The sequence below is a fragment of the Protopterus annectens genome, chromosome 7.part0 (genome assembly GCF_019279795.1).
Source record: "Protopterus annectens isolate FY-2018-M chromosome 7.part0, PAN1.0, whole genome shotgun sequence".
In the NCBI taxonomy this organism is placed as follows: Eukaryota; Metazoa; Chordata; order Ceratodontiformes; family Protopteridae; genus Protopterus; species Protopterus annectens.
The window spans coordinates 1,104,280,055-1,104,300,771 of record NC_056739.1 but is presented as its reverse complement, the minus strand read 5'-3'; positions in this window follow the sequence as shown (position 1 = coordinate 1,104,300,771).

Genomic DNA, 20,717 nt, shown 5'->3' with positions numbered 1-20,717 from the left:
GCTCAGTCATATCTGTCTTCATATAGTCCAGAGAGATACATCTCAAGTCATTCACACCAATATGGACTATGACAGAGTCATAAGAGTACCTGTTGTTGTGAGACTTGAGTGCATGTGTGATATGGCGGATCCTGACACCTGACAGACAGCTGGCCATCACCTTTTCTTTATCCAGCCTGGTGAGAGGGACATCTGTATGTCTCATGATGGAAACATCTATGACTAATATGTTTGGTTTTATATTTGCCTTAAGGGATTGACAGGTGAGACATTGGTGCATGAGTTAAGTGTATTGTGTTTTGCAGAGGAAATATTATGTGTAGCGTGCTTGTGTTTGTGAGGTCTCTGGTGTTTAGGTATATTTCTGGTGAGGACCACAACAAACCTCTGGAGTGCCACAAGCAAAGTGCTAAGGGAAAATTTAACAAGCAAAATGTTTGTGTTTATAACCACCAATTGTAACCACCACTACGCAGCAGTGCACAATGGTGCACTGCATGCAAACAAGCGCAAAAGCAGGGCTTAAATAAAACAAGAAATAACCCTTTTAACTCAAACTAGCCAATAAGAATGCTATTTATGAGTTCTAGTCCAATCACCTTCCCTAGATGGGGCCCAGACAGCACTCTCCTCCCACAATGGGTGCAGAAAGGCCTTCTCCAACAAACATGGCTTGGTTTGATTCTCAGAAGTTACAAAACAGATCCAGAAACAACAAACCTAGAACTGGGTTGTGCTACAGTTGAACTTGAACAGAATACAATAAAATGTGGCAAAAAACAGTTCAGACAATTCAAACAGACAATAGAATGCAAATACAAATTAAAAGTGCAATAAAAGAGCAAAACCAGGCACTTATAGTTAGTTGGAAGCAACAGATGCCTAAGATCTTTCAATAAAATAATATATTTATTTAAATAATTTAAAATAATGTAATAACTCAGAGAGAATTTTAACAATGATTAAAATAATTTAAAACATGAATTTTATGGATTTCTTCTCAGTTATCAGTTTGATAGTATAAATTTCATATTTATTTAACTATAGTGGCTGCATTTGAAACAGTGAATGGAGGATAACAGATTTTTAAAGAAAAAAATATTGTAATAATTGGACCTGTAAAATCTAGTATACACCATAGAAGAAGGTACTGATATTTTCTCATACCTGGTGAAAATGAAGCAGTGAACAGAATTAAATGTTTAATCAGTTTTAGTCAGTTTTAAATTATTTCACCACAGCACCTGAACAGATATCTGAAAGAAAAGTGTTCCAAAAATATGTTAATAGATGAGAATCATAAAACAGATGTTGCCAGCAAAAGTTAACTATCATATTGCATCTTTAACAGCAATTTAATTATTTGAATATCCTTCCAATGTTGTATACAGTAAAATATACTGTGTGAGTGAATTTCCAAATATATAGCTTCCAAAATAAAGAAGTTGTGCCCCAGGATTTACTATTACTCCGTGCAGGACTAGCTTAGACCTGCACGGAGGTGGCCATTTAGGAGCAGGACATCAGCACGCCATGCATAGTAATGAGGCATGCTGCCTGAGCTCCTAGGCTTACACTGAGCATGGAAGAGTGCAGGGGGCATGTCTGAGAGCAGAGCTCTCAGAATATACACGCCCCCGCAGTGAAGAACAGCAGAAAGGGGTATGAAATGAGCGAGACTGCTCATAGGTGAACGCATAGCCCCACCAACAGTCTCCATTGTGTACAACAGCAACAGTATATATAAATAAAATGAAGAAACCCTTTATTTTTTTAAAATCTGATTAAAGCTAAGTGGATAACAAGGAAGATATATGCAAATGAAGCAGCGTAGCAATAGTGTAGTGGGCAGAGCATTCGCCTTGCGAGCAGGTATTCCCGGTTCGAGTCCCACTGCAGCACATTCCATTTTCCATGGCAAAGCACGTTATGAGTAATATTTATGTTGCTTAACCCACTAAATTACATATTTTCATAAACTGGAGTACTGCAGTAAATGTACATGTGAGGTGTCAGTGTCATAATGAATAAGGCACTAGTAAGCAGGTTTCAGCACAAATAAGCAGTAGTAAGCATATTTAAGCACTAGTAAGCGGGCTTAAGCCCATTTGCGCGGTGGTAAGCAATGCCAACACTGGTTAAGCAATTGTAAAGCTAACTCTCTGTAAGCAGATGTAATGGCAGGTTAGCAGTGCATACCGTCACACAAACCTGCTTACAAATGCTCAAATGTGCCTTAGTCCCTCTGTATCCAACGGCCCTTTTTCTGCCCATCAACAAAATAAACAGCCATGCAGGTCTCAAACCCAAGACCCTATGTACCATAGTCACAGTAGTTAACCACCAAGCCATCACAGAAACACAGAAAAGTGTGGTATCAGCAAACAAGTCCTTACCATAGTAAAACAAAATTGAGCCTGTGAAAGGAATCAGTATACAGTCATATGTACCATAACCCACTACATAACATAGATATGTGAACTGAAGTGCAGCAGTAAGCCCAGAAGTGAGGTGTAATTATAATAGAGTGTTGAGTCCCCAGTAAAACACAAGGACTCCATAGAGTGTACATACACATGAATCATGGATACCAGGCATACATATAAGGTGTAATGAATAATAACTCAGTGCCAAAAAGGAATCATAATGCAAAGTCTAATGTAAGCAATGCTAAGCATTGCACAGGGCAGCTTAAGAGGTGTAAGCAATGTGTAGGGCAGTTAATTCATTGTGCCCAGTGGTATACCCCTTTAAACAATGCGAACCATAGATAAGCAGGTTTGCCCATAGCCTAGCCTTTTCAAAACCATCCAATCAAGGAAAAGTGCAGGAAATTGGCCCTACTTAAACCCAAGAGGCAGGAATGCATCTCATAACTGGTTGTAGCTTCCCCTTGCAGGCACTATGGCAGTAAGGGGAGAAGATGTGCGCTTTCGGGCACATCGCTGGTGCATCCAGGAGTCCAAGGTCATGGCATGACTCCTTGTCAAAGACCATGATCAGAGACTGCTGCAGGGCCAGTACCAGGGCTCTCAATATAAGACAGAGGCATGGGACCATCTCACCCATGACCTCACCAGTGCCACTGGCATACCCCTGAACTGGTGAGCAGGTCAGGCACCACTACACTGACCTGAAGCGGCATAAGGGAGACCTCATGGAGGAGTGGCTCCAAGAGGCTAGAGCGGCAAGGGATGTTCCAGTCATGTGTATCACCCCAGTATGTGTGTAATAATTTCCAGCTCAGGTATATCATGGATATGTATGGCTAAATATTCCTGTTATGTCCCCCACAGCTGCAATGGAGCGGGCCGTGAACCAGGAGGCCCATGTCAGTTGCCTGGCAAGGTTGCGACACGAGGCAGGTCAGTAATACTCATGCATTTACTGTCATAGGAAATAAAACTAAAAGTAGTAGTAAATGAATTGCCTGTATAAAACCTGTATTGCTCACGGCAAGTACTGCATACACTAGAAAATATGTCAGGAAGAGTCTCATATTGTTTGTATGTCAAACAAATTGTAATAGCCTGATAAAACAGGTCTAACTGCTGGACTGCATGTGTATATTCTGGTGTCATATGGTAATGTAGATTTGCAATCATGTAATAGTGCTGTTGTAGTAAGCACTCTGTTACCCACACTGTGCACCATACATTGAATGAGTAGGAATGCCTGTATATCACAGGTGTAATCCCCAGAGGCCATTTAGTACAACTGAGAGACACATAGACAGTAATCAGGGAAAATCCAGACAACAAAAACTGAATAGCACATAGAACTAAGATGTGAACTGTGTTTCTTTAGCACACAGCCACGATTTGAATCCTGCCAGTGGTAGTAGTCTGCATACAGAATCATACCCCACAACTGTACAGATATGTTCAGAATGTCCAGTAAAGTGGCCCATATCTGTTGCCTATCAATCTGTCCCCCTGGGAAATAAGTGGGATGATCCCAGACGTATAGGCAGCAAACAGGAAATACAACTGATTGACACACATCTATGAGAACAAAGCTGGCACACTAGCAACTCCTCAGTACCTTATGTGAGTAAGAAGCCAGGTATGTCCCATTTACACAACAACTTGTCAATCTGTGGTCAGAGTGTGTACAGTAACAGAGTGAGATTTATGTGCATAATAGCAATGTGGAATCTGGTACTGTGTGTGGGAACATTCCGGTAGTGCTAATAAACATTCCTCCCACAGATCTGTCAGATACCAACACTGTGCCCAGAAATACAAGAATGATATGCAGTTGCTCTGAATAATGAGGTATTACACATCACTGTCACTCACACTGTCCTACAACATGTAACTGTCTAGAAAATCTGTATAAGAGTGTTGTAATACAAGGTCAGGATGCAAAGGCACAGGGGATTAATAAGACAGAAAACATATAGGAGATATACAGCAATATCTATATAGCAGACACAACTGTGATGGACAGTGTTTAAGCTGTAGCAGACACAGCCATGGTCTGAATCCTGGGAGTGGAATTAGGCTGCATACAGAATCATACCCCACAACTGTACAGATGAGACCAGAATGTCCAGTTTATGTACCCATATCTGATGCCCTGTCCCCTTGGTAAGTCTGTGGGATGATCTCAGATGTTTAGCCAGCAAACAGGGAATACAAGTGATTGTCAAACATCTATGAGAACACACCTGTCACTGTAGCAACCCCCAAAACTGTTAGGAGAGTAATATTTCAAGTATGCCCTATCTACACTCCCATGTTGTCAAGCTGTGACCAGAGTGTGTACATTAACAGAGTGAGATGTATGTATATAATACTAATGTGTAATCTGGAACTTTGTGTGGCAACAGTCAGGTAGTGCTAACAAACATTGCTCCCACAGATACATTGGATACGAACACTGTGCTGAGAAATACAGACCATTATAACCTGAACTGGTACTGTTCACTGTGGCATTGTAGGGAATTGTGACTGTTGCAGTTTCTCTGAATAATAAAGTATCACTGGTCACTGTCACCCACACTGTGCTACATAATATAACTGTGTAGGAAAGCATGTATATGTGTGTGTCGGGTCACTAAAGGTGGAAGAGAGCAATATTCTACAAATGTCCCAGCACACCAGCATGTGGTCAAGACATGGCCAGAGTCTGTGCAAAAAGAGTTGGACGGCTATGTGCAAAATATCAACCTGGAATCCGGGAGTATGTGTAAAAACAGTTAGTGTTAACAAACAGTCCCTCCACAGGTATACCAGGTAAGAGGTATATACTGCAGGTAAAACCGGTTCATGTGTAACAATGACAGCCATATCACTGTCCAAACTAAGGCTAAAGGGTAGTGTAGTAAGACTTGTAAGGTACAGATAACAGCACTGACTGGGAAAGTAATGTGGACTACAGGAATATACTAGTTGTTAATTGACACCCCCCCATATCTCCAACAATAATCAACATACCCACCCCAACTGGTATGTAATGACTGATAATGTCCAATTGTTTGATAAATATTTTAATGGTTCCCATGCATGTGCTATATTGAATTATTCCAACATTGGTGGCATGGTGCCATCAATGTACCTGCATGCTGTTCTTATTACCACTGTCCCATATATGCATGTGTCCTGTTTGCCATGCAGCTGTTCTGAATCTAGTGTCTGGGTTAATGGGAATATCTATGCATGGTATTTTACCTAACCCTGGAATTTGTTGACTATTACTAACCCACATATGATGATGAAATCTAAACACTATAGCATGCTTGGGAAGGCAGGTCCCAGTGGACCTACCTGTCCAGCCTCAGCTAGCCGTGGCACCGGGCACCAGCACGTCTGGGACCCAACCCGGGACCTCCCTGTCCATTGGTCCTGCACCACCTTCAGGTGGATCCACCTGAGGGGATGGAACTCACCCCCCGGGAGTGGGTGCAGACAGGCACCTGTCACCCGCCACCAGGTCAGGTCCGTGGTGCGTAGAGAGATCAACCAGTAGTTTGGTGATCTTCTACACCAGCTCGAGGGCCATGTGTTGCGATTAGAGAGACAGCCTGGCTCTGTGACTCAGCCCCCAGCACAGCCACCTTCAGGGCTGTGAAGGTGCAGTGGTGACTGCTCATGGGTGGGGACCTCAGTCCCACTGTTACCACTAGGGGGCTTGTCGGCTTCCAATATCCTAACACCCCTCCCCATCAAGGTGTTTACCCCTCCACATGTGTCATATACCACCCCTGTATGTGTCTTGTTTGTCTTGTCTGTTAACCTACCCAACCTACCTCCCCAAATATACCTACTACCCCTCCCCAACATCCCACTCTCACCTGAAAAAAGAAAAAAGGGCAATCTATTCCCCCCAAAAAATATTGCCCCATACATAGCTGTCCATTTTGCACACCTGTCCACTGGACACATGTAATCTGGTCTAATTGGCATCACAACATATTATTGTTGTCCTCTCCCTTTCTCAGGGGATTGAGTGTCCAAATCTTCCTTCAAATTTATTGTATATGCACAGCTGTTCCTGTAGAAGAAATGGACAGCTATGGACCTTCCCTACACCCTCCTGCACATCCCTAGCTATTTTCCCTACTGTCCTAGCCCCTATTTCACCACTTTTCTATCGACCTTTTTTTCTTTTCTTTTAAAGAAAGTATTGTGTCGGTAAGCCGGAGTAAGCACTTTTAAGTAGCAGTAAGTGGGTTTAAGCTTGTTTGCATGGGGGTAAGCAATGCCTACACAGGTTAAGCAATTGAGAAGCTAAATTAATGTAAGAAACTGTAACCGGAAGTTAGCAGTGCTTATCTCCACGCAAACCCATGCAAACCCGCTTACAACTGCTTAAAAGTACCTTAATTACTCTGTACACAATGGCCCTTGTTCTGCCCAGCAATAAAATAAAAAGCCTCTGCGAGGCTCAAACACAGGACCTTGCACACCTTAGCCAAAGTGATTTACCAATAAGCCATGTCAATTTTAAATAGCCCTGATGTTTTCACAAACATATCATCCAGCCTAGCCATTCAACAGTACAGGAAATGTATTTAAACATGTAGATGTATGTGTATATATATATATATATATATATATATATATATATATATATATATATATATATATATATACATATATATATTAATATCTAAATAGATATAACATATCTATATATGTATATATATATATATATATATATATATATATATATATATATATATATATATATATATATATATATATATATATATATATATATATATATATATATATATATATATATATATATATATATATATATATATATATATATATATGCATATATATATATATATATATATATATATATATATATATATATATATATATATATATACAGCAATATATATATATGTAAGCTAAATATATATCAATATAGATATATACAGACATACATCTATAGATATAAAAGGGAACATAAAAACATATATGTCCACATGCACCATTAATGGGGGTGAGGGGGCCCAAACAACGTACATCTTGTACGTATAGATATCCCCCCCCCACAGACAAACATGTCTGCCCTGCAATACAATACCAACTGTTGCAGATCCCATAACCAGGACCAGACACAAAATGGGCGCAAGATGTTAACAGTACTCAATCCCACCTATATGATGTCAAGCTGATAACAGTAACATATCATGCAGTACAGTCTGGCAACCACAGGGAATGTACAATGTGGAAGCAATCAACATTCCTAACATACATATACACAGACGCATATAAGCTCATACACACACACACATATATATATATATATATATATATATATATATATATATATATATATGTAACTACACATACACACACAGATATATGGATAGGAAGATACATATGTAGAAGGTGCACACAATACGGAACAACCACTATGCCTACAGTTTCCACCTTACCAACTGGACAGTTTACAAGCCACCCATACAAATGACAATTGTTGCCTGCAACATATACCCACAGAGAGTTCAAAGGATATAACACCACACACAGGTTTGCATACATGGAAAAGCTTTATTTGTGTACTATTGCAGTTGTATATGCCATGTCATATAGCTGTTTAGACACTGACATACATATAAACAGAGTAATGCAACTGTGAAACAGTTATATTAATACAGTAGTCTGGAAAGGTTTACATATGTTGCTGTCCAGGCTGAGGCCTTCGAGTAGTACAATAGTAAAGACAGACTGGGCCACAGGATACCAATCAATAAACAGTAAGTAATGCAGATGTATAGTCCAGCAGCCTCTATCTACACTCTGTACGCAATCCCTAGGGGTTAAAGACCTCAGTTGACACAATGGGATGTATCTGTTACATAACAAGGCATAACTGGCACCATCACAATCACACTGACAAGCAGAAAAGTCTGTATGGCAGGAAGCAGTAGGCCTGCATTTACCCAAGGTGAATTGTATGGTAATGTACATCCAGATACCTTAAGGAAGCTTACCCCTGATAACCCCACATGTTGTAACAGCCTAGGTTAGTTATGATGTATCCCCCCATAGACTAATAATACAGGGCAATATGCCACTGTTACATACACTGGCCTGTGGAGTGCATAAGGGCACACATGTATTGTGTAGGTGTAGCCCACACATATATGGCCCCAATTCCACAATATATGTGGGGGCCACAACAGCAGTGGTCTGGTGGCAGGAATAGCAGCATGACATACTCACAGCCCACTACATAACAACCCCTGACAGCATGTTGTATGTACATAGCCTGGTATATAGGTAGAGGACAGAGGCTGGAACACAGGCCCATATGTGAAATACTGTTGTCATACACTAAGCAAGTCGCTGGTGTTACATGCTAGTCTGCAACATACCCTTAGTCAGGAATATGAAGTTAGAAATATAAATGGATGTAGCCATGTATTGATAGCACTCAACACACACACTGCCAGTGATATATCTGACACAAGACCTGTGTGGTGGATAGACAAAACATAATAGGCACACCTCTGGCCATCAAGTGGATGGCCCCACAGTTGAGAGCTATGCAGACAGACTGCATTCTAAGATAAACTAGTATGTACACACACACACACACACACACACACACACACACACACACACACACACACACACACACACACACACACACACCCTGTAACACCGGTGCTATACAATGCATACAACAACACTACTCACACTCTGTCTGTAGTTCTGGAACCTCTTACAAATATGTAGCTGGCCTGAATGTGCAGGTTCTCCTGTAAGAGGTATTGCTACCTGCTGTCTCTAACACTACTGCCCACACACAGGAAGAATGTCCACCATACAGGAAAGGTAAAAGGACCTGCTGAAAGGTAAAGGTACTCTGCTGAAAGTGTTTTGTCCCACCTACCCTCCCCATTTCTGGCTTGTAGTTTAAATTTGGTGGCTTTTGCAGTTGCCCGCCTCACTGTAGATTTGATATGGGACACACCTCCAGTCCCATCTCTTTACCACATTCTACCTAATAAACTCCTTCTGCATTTGCTTTTAGTCCTTTTTAATTTAATTGCATTTTTAAACTGTGTGTGGTCTAATATTGCTACATACTCAAGTGTGCTAGCTTGTACTGCATGTGAATTGTTTTTACTGCTGTTTTAGCTACTTTTCTGTAAAAAAAAATACTGTAAGCCTGTTTCCTACCTTTCCTGTAACTAGTGTTCCAGATACAGATTTTTTGTATCCAGGACTGTATGTAAGTTTCTGAGTCCCCCAAGCCTTTTTGTGTTGCAGGGAAGCCTTCTAGCTTATCAGTGAGAGTGGTAAGCACTAGGTAACCTGTTTACCACATAAGGAGTGGTTCTGACCCCAAGAAATTGTAGTTACTGGCCGTTTGGGCAATATTTTCCATCTCTCTCAACTTTCTGATTTGAAAGCCTGCATTTGCACTTGTTTCTGTCCCATAACTCATCTAGTGGAGATACAGATTCTTAGTTTTAGCACTTAAATTTGCTTATTCATGCTCAGCATTTGTTCAGAACTTGTAAGCACTAAATAAGCTACTAATTACTACAGCACTCAACCTTCCTCATTACCTAGAGGAAAACAGTTTTTGTACTTACTTTTCTCACTTGCTTAGAGAAAAACAGCTCTTGTACTCACTTTCCTCACTTATCTAGAGGAAAATATTTTTTTATTCAGGCACGTCCAAGCGTCCGCTCCCAGTGTTCTCTCCTGTCTATCTGATGAATCTGGGCATCTTGAGGCAATGTAGAAATTGCCTCATGTACACAGACAACCATCTCCTCCTACCACCCAACACTACAACCTGTGAGAGATATACTTATCTAGCCAAACTGGAGGTAAAGCTCTCTTCAGCCAAGACTGAACTTGACAGTCAAGAAGAGAAGGTAAACATTTGCACCACACCACACTCATCACATAGTCTCACTAAATCTACACCACCAAAATCCACAAATAGTAACACAAAAACATTCACAGAGGCTCTCAATAAAAATCTGTCTAAGCAACAGAGATCTCCAAAGCAGAAATGTAAGTGACCTCCATCCCCCAACAACCCAAATGACACATAACCCACAAACTCAGTGTGCCACTCAACCACAGCCAATAAGGCAAAACAACATACCCAACACACTAGTCATGGGCGACTATAGTCAGGCACACTGATGTCACACTCATCAGGCAAAACAAGGAGAAGATTACTGTCAGCTGCCTGGTGGGTGCCAGGATCCGCCACATAACCCAAGCACTCAGGTCACTCCACAACAAGTACAAATATGACTATGTCATTGTCCATGTTGGTGTGAATGACCTGAGATGTACCTCCCTGGACTACATGAAAAGGGACATGGAAGAACTCTCTGATCTTGTAGCCCGGGCAGGTATGACCCTAGCCCTGAGTGGCATTCTACCATCCCCCAGAATGATACCACAGTATAAGGACAAAATGATTGACTTTAACAATTGGCTAAGCTTCTGGTGTCATTCTAAGGGGATCCAGTATCTGTCTGCTTGGGATGACATGGTCGACAGACCATGGTGCTTTGCCAGAGATGGCCTGCACCTGTCGCCCCTGAGATTCCAGATACTGGCTAAGGGTCTTGCCACCCCTTTAGTGCCTTTTTTAGGCAAGGTTCAAATGACAAATTCACCACCATAAAAGGAACAGGTGTGCAAAAACTGAGGGTAATGCTACTCAATGCTAGAAGTCTAAATCTCAAAATGCAGTCACTCGAGGCACTCCTTAAAATGGAGAACATTGATACCTGTGCAGAGACTGTGACCTGGTTCAAGACTCCAGAGAGCACCCCTGCACTACCAGGCTATAACTCATACCACACTTTTTGGCCATGTAACCTGGACCGAAACAACAAAGGTGGAGATGTCTCCATATTCATTAAGGATATTCACACCTCCAGGCTCAGCATAATGCATCTGAGGTTATCCAAGTGCAAAAAACTCGGGGCAAAACTGCAATCCAAATTGTAGCTTGCTACAGATCCCCCACCATGCTCCAGGATTCCCACTCCTCTTTTCTTGATGTACTGGAAACTATTAGGGTTCAATCAAACACCCTAATAATGGGTGACTTCAACTACCCCACCATTAACTGGGAAAACTACTTGTGTACCAACTCTTTAGCTCAATGCTTTCTGGAATTCATAAACTCCAATGCCCTGGATCACCTTATCCACACCCCCACCAGGGGCAACAATATCCTAGACCTAGTCATTATCAACATGAGTGACCTGTGTTCCACACCTGAAGTCAACTCCTCGTTGGTCCGATCCGACCATAAGCTAATCACCCTTGATATCCACATCCCGCCCCATCCTCCATTAAAGAAACCATGGTAAAAAAGTTCTCCAAAGCCAACTTCATGCTTCTTAAGACAGAAGTGGTGAACTTCATGACACCCATATAGATGGACAATACAGTTACAGCTGCTGAATCCTACACAAATGCACTCTATAAGCACTTACACGAGTGCATGGATCATGCTATCCCAAACAGAACCAAGACGCTATCCTCCAAAAAAAGGAAGCAAATCTGGTGGTCACCTGCCATAAACAAACTGTACAATAGAAGGAAGAAAATTTTGCAAAAGAGAGTAAAATCCCATGAGTGGAGGAGCTCCCTGGTCAGCCTCAGTAAGAAGCTGAGATCCCTTATACGATCCTCCAAAGCTAGCTACAAAAATAAAATCGCCTCTAATTCTAAGGACAGCCACAAAGCATTCTATAGCTATGTCAAGAATCTCAATGGCAACACCCAGATCTGCTCTGAGTTACAGCACAACGGCACGAAAATTACAGAACCAACTGATATTGGCAACATCCTGGTAGATAGGTTCAGTGCTAACTTTACCTCCCCCTCACCCCCTAAAGGGCCCATATCTATACAGGAATAATGCAGAGTCCCTGTAATCACAACTACACAGGTAAAAGCTGCACTTTCTAAAGCCAAAAACACAGCATCCATTGGACTGGACAACATCCCAGGCTGCGTTTTTCATGCACTTCAGAACGAACTGGCTCCCACCTAAGCACCATGTTTAATAATAGCCTCATATCAGGCTTTGTGCCCACTGAATGGCACACAGCAACAGTTATCCCACACCACAAAGGGGGAGCCACCACTGATCCCGGGAACTATCGTCCTATTAGCCTGATGAGCCTGGTCTGAAAGGCCATAGAAGTATCATCATGGAACTCATAAACAAAGACATTGGTAACCTCCAAACTCTGGATCCCACCCAGTTCAGGTTTGTGAAAGACAGATCATGCCTCCTGAACCTGATCGACTTCTTTGAGGCAGTCACCAAAGCCGTAGATGAGGGTAAGGTGGTTCACACAGCCTATCTTGACCTTGCCAAGGCTTTCAACACCATCCCCCATTCTGGAATTATAGCTAAACTCACTAAACTAGGTATAACTCCCTATGTCACAAGATGGGTTTCCAACTGGCTCACTGACAAAACCCACACTGTAAAAGTTGCAGACTCCAAATCTGATCTCAAACCAGTAACAAGTGGAGTATCACAGGCTTCAGTCCTGGGACCTCTCCTGTTTGGTATCTACTTCTCTAAAGTACAGGCTAACACAGAAGGCCTCTGGCTAATGATGTTCACAGATGACTGCAAACTAGGATCCCTAGTCAAGTCCCCAACTGATGTGGACATCCTACAGAAGGGCCTCGCTGAGACAGATGCCTTGTGTCAGAACCATGGCCTCAAACTCAATGCCAAAAAGTGCAGTGTCATCCCCTTTGGTAAAAACTCTGTACCCATGATCTGCCACATAGGCAGCAATCTACTTAACACTGAATGTGTGATAAGAGACCTTGGGGCCCAGGTGGATAGTAGTCTCTCCTTTGATAGTCACATCACCACAGTAGTTAGGAAGTCCTTCTACATGGCACACTTCATCATAAAAGGGTTCTCATCCAGGAAAAAATAGGTCATTGTTCCCCTCTACTCGACACTCATTAGATGCATTATAGACTACAATGCCCCTTTTGGAATGTACCTCACAAGACATCTGCAGCAGCTGGAAAGGCCACAGAAGTACCTCACAAAGTGGATTACTGGCCTCAAACAAATGCCCTACACTGACCGTTTCAAAAAACTCCAGCTTTACTCCATAGCATATCACCTACTCCGAGGTGACCTCTGCCTAACATATAAAGTTATGTCAAACCCAGAGCTGTTGGACATGCTACACCTAAAGAAAACCCAATCCCTCTGAGCCACACGTTCTAGGGACCTAAACCTTGTCACCATAATAAACAGGACATGCTGGAGGGATAGATTCCTGTCCCAGAGACTTCCCATAGTCTGGAACAGGCTACCCATCTATGTCAAGCAAAGGTCTTCATTAGCACTCTTTAAGAAAATCTTGATGAGTGGATGGGAAATATGAAATACACCCCGTGGATCACTTCTGTGTCTCTGCTCAACAGTGGCACAGGAAAATAACTTTCTTGGGAGGCGTTAGCCAGGGAACCTTGTTGGCTAGGCTTATGTATGCCCTTGGGCCAATAGCCAAGTTCCTACTTATGAACCTATGAACCACGCCCACATGATGTAGGGATTTATAGTAGTTGGTTACCATGACAGTGGTAATTGGAAGTACTACACAGCATGCTGCATGCATGTAGCAAGTGGAGGACACTGATTGGTGCAGAGGCCATCACCTGATCATGTACATCACCTACAAAATCCATGTGGCAATCTATTCAAAGCAGTTCAATCCATTTACTAGAGAGAGACAGATATATATATATATATAGAGAGAGAGAGAGAGAGAGAGAGAGAGAGAGAGAGTGTGTATAAGGCACAATCAACAACAAAAGAAAAAAAAAAACATCAAACAAACCATCCAGAAGAGACTTAATTTCTATAACAGGTATGTGAAGTATATATGCATGTAATTGACCATAGTACTTGGTTATTAATAATGCAATAGATGATGTGGAATGATTTATATATGCCTTCAGGTGTTCTTGTAATGACGTTCAGCTGAACAACTGCTAAGGACACTAGAGTCTGTCCCTGTGGGTAGTGGGCCATACCCGTCAACCATGCAGAGCAACACTGACTGATACGATGTAAGCCATCATATTGTGTGTTGTGTAATGGGAGGCATGTATATTACTGTGGCCAATAGCTGGTGGTGGAAGTAATGCCATAATGATGGACACATGGGTTCCACAGCCCACCTCTTGCAGGATACTCAGGTTAACCTATATTGTAGCATGCAGGAATGCCATAGGTGTGTAATAGGGTTACCTGCAATCTGGCCATACATATACTGGGCATGTAATGACTATGGTATATTCCATGCACACATCTACAATTACACACCTACCCAGAATGCATGCTGTACATGTGCATATATTGTTGCTGTTAAATCACAGCATCACAGTGGTGACCATGATGGGGTATTGGAAGGGTATGTCAGACACCTGCAAGATAACTAATATCCTGTCATTGTGCAATGTGTCCACAGGGAGTAGCATAATGGTGGGAGACATGGCCTACAGTAGGGACATGTTTTGAAAAACACCCATACAGTGCAACACCAGAGTATATACCTGTAGGACAATGGCAACTGTTGCAGATATACACTATGGCATAAGGTATTACTGTGGTCCACATTATCAGCTGACACTAGGCTGTAACATGTGGTGTATGTATTGTCCTATATTACCAAAGTGGCAACATGTGAGGACGCACACATAGCAATCACGATATCTAAGTGTCCGGAACATGGACTATGCACATGGGCCCTTGGGACCCATTGCCTTGTCTTTAAGTAGAAGAATATGGTTGGAATAGGTGGAATGGCAGTTGGAATAAGTGACAGTACGGGGTGGTAGGACACATGTTGGAAAACCTGGAAATGGTGGGCATGGGAGCCCCATGGGCCCCCAAATGGCAAATGGGGAAAAGTCCCCCCATATCAAACAGCAGGCCTGAAGGGCTTGGGGTAAAGGGGGCCCCCCAATTTAAAATGGGTCCCAAATTTTAAAACAATGTGTTTTGAGCCTTTTTTGAAAGCCATGGACCTGCCGGGACAAACATGCGTGGTTTTCTGGGGGAAAACCCGATTGGGTTTCCCCCGAAATTGCTACCAAAAGGGCCCCCGGGGGGTCAACATTATTCCAAATGGGGGAAAAGGGGGGGTTTGTGGCCAATGTTAAATGTATTTGGACTGTTTAAAATTGTTGAAAAATGTCTCACTCCCAAAAGTCCCAGGCCCAAAATCCCCAAAAACCCCGTTCAGAGTGAAAACATAAAAAATACCACACATTTGGCCAAGGGGCCCACAAGGGAGAGTGAAAGCTGTGGGAAAAGAATGTCCACAAGGAAATGGCTACAAAACCCCAAAAAAGGGGGCAAAACAATTTTCCCTGGTTTGCGGCCCCTCCTTTTAGTTTTGGTCAGGTTTCACAAGGGGGGGTAATGATGTTTAAAAAGGGGTTTTTTAAATTTCTCTCACCGGCCACCCCCGGGGTTAAACCCCAATCAGCAGTAAAAAACACGGGAACACATAACACTCCCCCTTTTTTTTGGCAGGAGATCAGCAATGGGCCGCCCCCTAATGTGTCAAGGGTAAGATGTCATGAAAATTTGGAAGGGCTGGATATTGTTCTGACCCTTTTAATGCCCCCGGGTGCCTGATTTGGGGGGCCCCCCCGGGGGGCCCCCCCCCGACATGTGTGGAGGAGTTGAGTCTGGCACCGCCCCTTATGCCAAAACCCCGCACCATTCACCCAAAAAGGTTAAGGCCCCGGGTCGTAAACCCTTTTAAAACCATTTTAGGTGGAAGATTCGACACTGATAATTTTTCTGCATGAGTTAAAAAACATATGTGGGAGATTGGGACAGTAGGATGTTTGAACCACCCATTAAAATGCCACAGGTTCCCTGACTTTTCACTCTCATCTTTTGTAGGCCCTCCGGGGCCACCAAACAGCCTGTACTGGGGGTTGTTTAGTGATGCTTCCCAAAAAGGGCATGAATGACATGGTAATTTCCCTGCAACCTTAAAACCCCCCCGAAGTGCTTTAAGTGCAAAATTTTTGGGAAAGGGGAAAAAATTTTTTGGGGGGGTTCCAAAACCCGGGGGGGTTTTTTCCCCAAGTTTTTTTGTTCCGGAAAAAAAAAACCTCCCAAAAACACCCAGCGGGGTTAAATGAGGGCAGGGCCCCCCTGGCATCATTGTTTTTTGACCTTTTTTGGGTTTTTTTAAAAAATTTTTTTTTTTTTTTTTTTTTTTTTTTTGGGGGGGGCAACCCAAAAACCCCATCAAACAAACCCAAAAGGGGGGTTTTAAATTTTACAAGGGATTGGTATAAAATGCAATTGAGAAAAAACCTTAGGTGTTTTGAATACCCAGCGAAAAATGCTAAGGCACAGGCTGCCCTGGGGGTTCCACCCCAACCATCGAGAACATGCTATCTGATGTAAGCCATCATATTGTGTGTTGTGTAATGGGAGGCATGTATATTACTGTGGCCAATAGCTGGTGGTGGAAGTAATGCCACTGGTGTGGCCACTGACTTTGCATCTCTCACCCTCTTATGTAGGTCCCTCCGGTGTACCACCAAGGCAGCAGCCTGTAGCTGGTGAGTATGGTTTATGTAGATGCTTGCCAATATACTGGGCATGTAATGACTATGGTATATTCCATGCACACATCTAACACACCTACCCAGAATGCATGCTGTACATGTGCATATATTGTTGCTGTTAAATCACAGCATCACAGTGGTGACCATGATGGGGTATTGGAAGGGTATGTCAGACACCTGCAAGATAACTAATATCCTGTCATTGTGCAATGTGTCCACAGGGAGTAGCATAATGGTGGGAGACATGGCCTACAGTAGGGACATGTTTGGAAAAACACCCATATACAGTGCAACACCAGAGTATATACCTGTAGGACAATGGCAACTGTTGCAGATATACACTATGGCATAAGGTATTACTGTGGTCCACATTATCAGCTGACACTAGGCTGTAACATGTGGTGTTCAGTGTATGCTCAGTGTATGGGACACTGGAAAGTGACACACATGTGTAGGCCTTACTTGTCAAGCATCTGCGAAGAGGCTGAATGTGGGGGGTGTCCTAAGATTGCTAAGAATGGCTGTATCTGCACATAGTCAGGTTCAGGAACTCTGGCAGATGTAACCCTACCCCCACAGCAATAGTGACAGCAGTGTGTGAACACCAAGGGATGTGGAAATGAGCAGACCTTGCAATCATGCAGATTAGGCGGACATGTGTAGGGCAGACTGAACATACACTGGCAAATGCAGATGGCCCACGCTAGTATACCCCTGCCAGAAATAGTGACTGCTGTAGTACACATAGCAATAAGTGCAACTAACTGTAATGATAAGGGTGTGCACACATATGCCCACACGGAGTGTATGCATCGCAGTCAGCATCCGCACATCTAACACCGTCCATAGACACTTCATGTGAAAGTACAGGACATGTGTCACATATCGTGCTCACTTACTGTTAAGATATGCGGTGATGTGGTCCTATGGCAGATCAAGGATGGGTGCGTCCTATCAATAAGGGTCTGTGCACCCCCCCATAGCCATGGTATGCTCTGATGGTTGTCAGTGTAATAGTATTGGACTGGTCATACATGGTCCGCTGATGTTGAGAGCTGTAAATCAGATATCAAGCATTCACAAATGACATCTGTCCACATATCATCCCAGTTATGTGTAGCTGAAAAACATAGGGGATGTGAGCATTATAGGTGACATAACTGACACAGTACTGCACATTCAGCAATGGGTTGTACACCTGTGAGGTGTGGTGCATAGTACATGGCAGGGTGCAGAACAGGTGCACATCAATACTGTGTACATGGGTGCAGTGGTATCCAGGGGAAGGGGCATCACATAGTGACACAGCACATGCATCACACACATGTATACTGTTGCTAGCATGGATTGACTATAGCTGCACTGCATGCTGTTGTGTATCATATGTTATGCATGTTGATAGATGGGTAATAGGAGGACTGTGTGTACTATCATTGTGCAACCTCACCTGTAGGTGTGTGTGTGTGTGTGTGTGTGTGTGTGTGTGTGTGTGTGTGTGTGTGTGTGTGTGCATCCTGGTGGGTAGTTAGCTTGTCTGTAGGGTCATTCTGGTGAAGTGGAGGGAGGTTAATGCATGCAGGATGCATGTGGGCATGTGTGTGTGTTTGTGTTGGTGGCCATGTATGCACATGTGTGATTGTGGGGTTGTTCATACAGCAGTACTTCCCTTTGGGATCGTGCAGTCCATGGACATGGACTGCCACATTACACCCCAGGAACACTTGTCATTGTAATGACAGGACAGTGATAGTATAATAAGGTCTGTAGCATGGAACAGGCATTGAGAGGGAAGGTAGACATCAGGTATACCCTTAATATCACATTCAGCAGAGAGATGACCGGCAACCCACATATGCAGCACTACAGATGCATTGGGGAAGTACTAGTCAACATCAGGGAGTGCATCCAGATATTACAGTTGTCACATGATAGGCTGATTGAGCAGCATATCTGGCATGTACTGAGCAATACATAGACATGACACTCCAGTGCCATGTTATTATGGCGTGAACATAGTAGCCCACACATATAGGGGCCATGCTCATGATGTTTGGACATACACAGGGTGAACACTGAATGACAGCAGTGAGGCCATCTAAAACAACTACACACATGTCAGGCAGGTAATGTAGTAACAGGTCTTGTATTGCATTTAGAGGACTGATATGTTAATGAGTGGTATCACTGTGTGTATGTTACCAAGTGTGATGCAGGATGGGGAACACATGGAAATATACGTGGGACTGTCTGTAAAGTCTCAGGTAGGTATTACGGTGGTGTGTGTGTGTGCGTGTATGTGCGTGTGTGTGTGTGTGTGTGTGTGTGTGTGTGTGTGTGTGTGTGTGTGTATATATACTGTTATGCAATGCTGTACAGGTTTTAAAGTGCATTTATTGTTTTCCCCCACAGGTGGCGAGGTGGGTCAGGGTCCCTCCTGCATGCAATCTGATGTTGGTGTCCATACAGACACGAAGATGATAGTACTGTTGAGGCACAGGTGGGGTTGTCAGGGGCCAAAACAGTGCCATCATTTGACATCTCCCTTTTAACCACCCCAGCCCCGCACACAGTTTCAGTGCCTATACGTATCCCATCACCAGTGGCCATAGCAGAGGGACAGCTGGCGTTTGGTGGCAGTGCACAGGAAAGTGCAGTAACCATGCCTACTGTGTCTGGTCGCAGCAGGCATAGCCCGATGTCCAGCAGGGCACCACATAGGCAGATTTCCCAGGGTGCTCGTGGTAAGGCCACTGGTCATCATGCCCTTGGCAGATGTGATACAGCTGTTACCAGCAGGCGCATGTTTCTGGCTGTCATGGCGGTGCAGGCACATATGAAATGTTACACCAGACAGGGTCTGAGGCTGCAGAGGGCTGCTCTCACATCAGCAAGTGACAGCACCTGTGAACTGGCTGGTGACATCCGTGCATTAACTGAGTTCATGGAAAGACGGCCCGGTGAGATGCTGGCCCTCTTCGACCATGGTCTGTCCTTGCTTGAATGTGTGGCGGCAGTGCGGTGACAGCCATGTGGACCTAGGCCAGAAACCCCAACAGCTGGCAGGCAACGTGGACATACTAGGACATCAAGGGGCTCCTGTAATGGCACTACCAGCCCTAGCACTGCAGGGGGGCACTGTCCACACCACACCACAGCAGGCCATGAGCACGTGGTCTTGGCCAGTCCCAGGAGGGACCTGGTTCCAGTGGACATTTGTCATCATCAGGTGAGAGTAGCAGATCAAGGCCTATACCTGGATGTGCCCATGGAACCCCAGGCAGGGACAGTCCACTGCACACCCTGCCAGGTATGGTCTGCAGCTGTCCATAAATACCTGTGTAGGGTAGCTACATGGCAGAACTGTGTGCATGCATATCCACACACTATACAAACACACCTATGGCAACCACATACCTACACACACCACATCACCATGCCCAGTTCACCTCAGTACACCCCTCACCCACACACATGGTGTCAAATGTATGGCCCACCCTCAGCCGCTGGCAAACCAACAACACACCCTATGCATATTATGATACCTGTGCCACATCCCTGTCATCCATACCATCAATGCAGGGACAGGCTAATATGGTTTTGATGCATACA